Source organism: Gymnodraco acuticeps, unplaced genomic scaffold (assembly GCF_902827175.1).
Source record: "Gymnodraco acuticeps unplaced genomic scaffold, fGymAcu1.1, whole genome shotgun sequence".
Taxonomy (NCBI): domain Eukaryota; kingdom Metazoa; phylum Chordata; class Actinopteri; order Perciformes; family Bathydraconidae; genus Gymnodraco; species Gymnodraco acuticeps.
Window position 1 is genome coordinate 65,537 of NW_022991569.1, and position 6,341 is coordinate 71,877.

Genomic DNA, 6,341 nt, shown 5'->3' on the forward strand with positions numbered 1-6,341 from the left:
TTCTTCAGGAGGTACATGAACGCTTCCACCCTTTTTCCATATACTAGGAAATATGGCCGTCAGGTGGTTAACTCTTCTCCTGCTTTGAGCAAGTGCATCAACTTCTCTATTCCCCTGATAGTCGAAATCAATTTGATCTGTATGGCTACGAACATGATTCAGTTCTAAATCCATGCCTGCTCTTAACTCTGCAATAAGACTCCATTGATGGGCATGTGTCAGTGCTTCACCTTTCACATTGGTGAACTGCCTTTGTTCCCAATAATCAAGCTCTTCTTCTTCGCTTTGTAACAATAATCACTATCAGTAACAATACGGATGTGTGTTATTTTACCTTTTTTAGCAAAAAGAAGTCCCTCAACAATGGCCTTTTCCTCAGCAGTCTGTACTGTACCTGGTATTGCACCCTTTTGCTTGCAAAGTACTTCACCTGAATTAGTTTTCATTATAAAGGCCCAAGTGGCTGCTTGGTCACCTTTTCGCAAACTCCCATCTGTAAACAGTGTTATCTTTGAAGCAGCGGTTTCCTGTAAAGGTGTCATTGTTTCCCTTTGTGGCTTACTTCCTGAGGTTTCTCCATATCTCGCAATGTTAGTTTCTGAGAATGGATGACAACATACTCTTTTGTTTTTTGATATTGATATTTTTGTTCTGGTGTTAAGATTTTTTTTTGAATCTCCCTATTTTCTTAACAACTGGAGCTATGTCTATTTTAGATCTGACTTGGTTAAGAGTTGATTTGTTCATTGGTGAGAGGAAAATCTTCCTCTTTGTGCTGAGGCCATAAAACTTTTAATGGGTCGCTCCGTGGTCTGCTCAGATTTTCTTCCCCTCCAGAGGTCACGCCTGTCTCTGACCCCGTGTGCTGCGTTTTTCTGCAGCACCTTAGGAGCAGAGAAAGGGGGAGATTTTGTCCAAAAGTGTAAGCTCCATTCATGAGCAAAATAGCACCACATTTAACTCTCCCTGACTTGTCTTTAAAGCGTTCTTTAAGGCCTGAATTGAGTTTTCTGTTGTGTAACGGAAAACCCCATTTCCAAAAAGGGGTCAAAAGCAAATAGTTTAGTTGATTTTGGTAAAGTATTTGAGCTTTAGCTTCGCATAAAACGTTCTCATATTAGTTTTGAAGATATTGTTGGGGCTTGATATCTGCTGATAGTTCCCACATAGGTTTTTTCTTAAAAGTACATGCAAAACAACCGGTATTTGTGGGTCATCTGATCACCACATTGCCTTCTGACAGTTTAATAGTCCTTATCATATTATCACTCTGTGCTTGCATGCTAGGACCTATTCTCTTTGCCAGAGCTACTGCTATTTCTCCTGCATGTTTTAGCTTCCTATTAGCAGGGTTCATTAACCTGGTTTGTTGATCCAGTTTTAGGATTTTCAATATTTGACATTATTTATTTCCAACATTCCTTTTCCCTGAATATCATGTCTAACAATGTTTTTTCTTCTATGAGTAGTAGATGAGATACTCATAAATGGCATTTGTGAGCTTTTATCCCTGTAGGATTTTGATATCAGTAAATGGAGTATGTTCCTACCTAAGTGTGTGTGGCAGGGTGCAGTCTTACATTTGAAGCAGGAGAGGAGAGCACAGGTTGTCTTTTAAGTTATCCCAGTCCAAAAAGGTATGATCAGTTTATTTAAAGAAAAATAGGTCCAAACTAATACAGGGTTTTTACCTTCTCTCTTTACAACATTATAATCATACAAAAAAAAAAGGATGCTGTGATCATGTTCAAATATGAAACTTTAATTCACAGTCTTACATTTATTACCAAAATGTTTAATTTCAACTGCCCAATTCAGTTGTGACCTTTTAAAATCTCCCGATAGAATTTAGAGGCATTTCCTCATAAAAAGACCGGTGTTAATAAAAAGCACATTCAACTTTTCATTCACCGAATCAATTCACATCAATTTCATACCTTTTTTCCGACACAGACGGCGGGAATAACATTCAAAAACCCATTCCTATCCGCATGAATTCGGAGGAAGGTCCTCACAGGTGGCGGTACTAATATTCATACACGTTTTCCGACACAGACGGCGGGAATAACATTCAAAAACCCATTCCTATCCGCATGAATTCGGAGGAAGGTCCTCACAGGTGGCGGTACTAATATTCACAAACACATCTCTCATCAAATCATTCCACTCAGCCAACAACCAAGACATTTGAGAGATATTTACCAAGTTTGAGAGAACCTTACCGAGAGCTATTAACCCAGCTCCGAAGCTTTCACTCTCAACCCCTGTCTTTATGCACAAAAACCGGATAGAAAACCCCCAAAACACCTCCTCCACACCCAATTTTGTGGAAAACTGGGCATGGCCTCTAATGTACAGGGCTGGACATGACCCGACATGTTCCATAGCTTATGGCATAAGACACACCTTCCCATGTTTGTGTAAAAAGGACATGACCCCTGTAGGACTTGAAAAATATTATTCTCGGCTATGACATAACCACCTTTTTGAGGCCTCAATGTGTTTCTTCTTAAGCCAGGAGCCCCCCTCCCTGAGCACCCCTGTGAGAGGAGAGGGAAAAAAACTGCCTATCAGTGACACCCATAACTCTTTATAGGCCGTACACTCAACTTAACAAACCACTTGGTTTTGTCTATACTGTAACTATAAAAAAAACTAAAATATGAAGCATGTTCATTGTGGGTTATACAAGAATATAATTGATTATATTTGATTATAACTTTCGTTTTAAGTATTCAACATACTATGAAAACTCTCAACAACCTGAACGAACTCCTTAGGCTCTTAGGAGTGAAGGAGGGGTTCGGTCTGAGTGTCGCCCCGCTACGGTCACCCCGGATCAAAAGGCAGCTTGGGTGCACCGACAGAGCGGTCAGCTCGGACAATCTTTTGGCCGAAGTCAAGGCAAGTAGCAATGCTGTCTTCCATGACAGTGCTTTCAGGGAGGAGAGCTCCAGGGGGTCACCACCGCTAAGCTAAAGGTGGCTAATGTTGGGCTATAAAGGAACTACAGCACGGTCACAGGACTTCACGTCACCACCGCTAAGCTAAAGGAGGCTAATGTTGGTCTGTAAAGGAACTAAAGCACGGTCACATGACTTCACGTCACCACCGCTAAGCTAAAGGAGGCTAATGTTGGGCTGTAAAGGAACTACAGCACGGTCACATGACTTCATGTCAGCACCGCTCAAATGGTTCTGTGACCAGAGCCTCGAGCACCAACGGCAGGTCCCACTGTGGGGCGGAGGCGTGCACTACTGGGCGCTGCCTCCTGACCCCCTGCAAAAACCGCGACATAAGCGGCTGACTGAAGGCTGACCTGCCTCCAAATCCCTCATGGCAGGACGAAATGGCTGCTGCATACACCTTAATTGTGGAATGAGCCAGCCCCCTGTCCACCAGTATATGTAAGTAGGTAAGAATAGAGCCCAGCGTGCATGACAGAGGCTCTAGACTCCTTCCTTCACACCATCGCCGGAATCCCGCCCACTTTGGCCTGTAACAGGCTGTGGTGGATTCTGCTCTTGCTGCTTGGATAGTATGAATAACGTTGTCAGACAGCCCCACCTGTCTCAGCCTGTCCCTCTCAGGAGCCAAGCCTGGAGAGGTTGGCCCAGAGTGGGTAATAATAATAATAATAATACCTTACATTTATTATAGCGCTTTTCCAGATGCTCAAAGCGCTTTACAAATACACATTATATCATACATGCAATGGTCATGTATTGTGGACAATACCCACAGGAGCAAGTTCGGGTAACGCCCCTATTGCCCCTGATTCCTGAGACAGCGCTCCCCAGACCTGAGGAATAGCCCAGGGCTGGCCCACCATCATCTGTGTTACCCCGCGAACCACGGCGCCAGGCGGCGATCTGGGGCCACTAGGATGACTGACAGCTGCTCCCGCCTCACCCTATCCAGAAGGGGGGGGATAAGGTGCAGCGGTGGAAAGGCGTAAATCAGCTTCCTTGGCCATGGCTCGTGTGCAAATGCGTCCACCCCCAAGGGCGGATTGTCCCACCGGGCCAGGGAGAACCACAGGGCACAGTGGCTGTTGCGCCGATTGGCGAACAGGTCCGTCTCTGCTCTCCCGAACTGAGTGCAGACCTGCTTCCCCACCTCCGGGTGAAGCCTCCACTCGTCTGGCAGGGGTCCGCCTCTTGACATGAGGTCGGCCCCCCCCGTTCTCCCGTCCCGGGATGTGCAGGGCCCTTAGAGACAACACAATCTGTGAAACCCACTACCACAGGTTATCTGCCGCGGTCAACAAGGCTACGGAGCGGACTCCGCCTTGCCTGTTGATGTACGCCACTGTGGTGCGGTTGTCGCTCCTCAATAGCACATGTTTGCCCTGTATTAAGGGTTTGAAGTGCTGTAGGACCAGCATCACTGCTTGCAGCTCCAGGAGGTTGCTGTGCCGAGCCTCTGTCAGAGACCAGCAACCACCTACAGCTCTCTCTAGGCACGTCCCCCCCCATCCTGTCACTGAAGCGTCTGTAAAGACTGTGATATAGGAGGTCACTTGCCCAAGTGGAGCTCCCCTCCGCAGATTCTCTGGGGACCCCCAGAATCGGAGGTTGCTCTCTACTGAGGGGGGGGATGATCACCAGATGTTGTTTGTGTCTTGAAATCTAAACGAAGGCCGGTAAGCCACCTCTGTATGCGACATGCATGCAGAAGTCCGAGTGGCACTACGGAGTGAGCAGCCGTCATGAGACCCAAAGTCTGCATGATGATCAAAGCTGTCACCTTCGTCCCCTGACACAGCCTGCAGACTGCCCGCAGCAGGGATGCCTGTCTGCTTTCTCTCAGGGTGGCACGTAGTCTGCCTGCATCGAGCATCACCCCCAGATATTCTACCTGCTGGTGAGGAATGGGGGAGCTCTTCTTCCAATTGACCGCAACTGTTTTTCAACCCAACTTGGTTAGGTGTAGGATCAATTGGGCTGTGTAAAACATTGCCCATTCCCTGGACCTGGCCATGACTATGAGGTCGCCCAGATAAAAGAACACCCTCATGTCATGGTCCCGCAGCGGTTGCAGCGCCGTAGCGTGCGTGGGGATAGGGAGTAGCCGAACGTCAGTCTGTTGTACTCGTAGGCTACCCCCTGGAAGGCAACATGCAAATACTTTCTGTGTTTTGGAGCAATTTCGCCATGAAAGTAAGCGTTCTTCAGGTCGATGGTTGTGAACCAATCGCCTGGCTGCACCAGTCCCAGTAACTGTTTCATAGTTAACATATGGAACTTCTTGCATACAATGTGCTGGTGCGGGCATTTGAAGATCCAGAATGGGCCTGAATTATCCTGTCTTCTTGGGAACCAGGAAGTACAGGGAATAGTGCCCCTTCTCTCTGACTTGAGAGTGCACATGCCGAGAGGAAACCTATTTCCTCCTGGGATGACAGATTTGCCTCTCTCATGATTCTGAACGGAGGAGGGATGCTGCAAACCTGGAGTGAATAACCCAGTCTCAGTGTCTGTCCGTCCGCCCTGTTAATACACCACTGATTTTCCATTCCCCATAACATTGTGTTAGGGGATGCGCAATCAGCTGCGGAGCCGCAGCTATGAGGCTGTGGTACTCTCTGGTGGCCCACTCCGCCGTCAAACCCTCCATAAAAGGAAGTTTGACCCATGGGGGGCTGACAGAGAAAGGGCCGTTTTTCTATAATGCAGTTTCCACTCACAGAACAAAACGGCCGATTTTTCACTGAGGTCCCTGAACACACCACGGCACGCACTGTGAGAGCGCGCGCTCCGCCATAATGCTGTTTTCTCTCAGAGAGAAAGAGGCATTAATCTGAGCTTCTTCTGTCCATCTCGGGGGGGGGGGGAAACGCACATTATGGGGAAATGTGGAATGTGGAGAGAGATGACTCTTACTCTGGGATAAATGCACTCGTTTTTACTGAATGCATGTTACACACACATATCACTCTAGAGTTACACTACGTAACCCACTGTTCTTCTGCGGAGGTCCCTGAACGCACCGCGGCCACTCTCATGGGGGCCGCGCCTCATAATGGGTGTCCAATTAACATCGTATGAAAACGGCCTTGCCGATCTCAACGAGACATTATGGGAAAATGTGGAATTGTGGAGAGAGATGACTCTTACTCTGGGATACATGCCATAGTCTTTACTAAATGCATTTTTCACACACACACATCACTCTAGAACTAGGGTTACAATACGTAACCCTCCGTTCATGCAACAGGGCCTCTTTTCGACTTCCTGTTGATAGATTTGACTCTCAATAGAGAGTCAAATGGATGGAATGGAGGAGGGACGCTGCAAAGCTTGAGTGAGTAACCCAGTCTCAGTGTCCTGTCCCTCTAC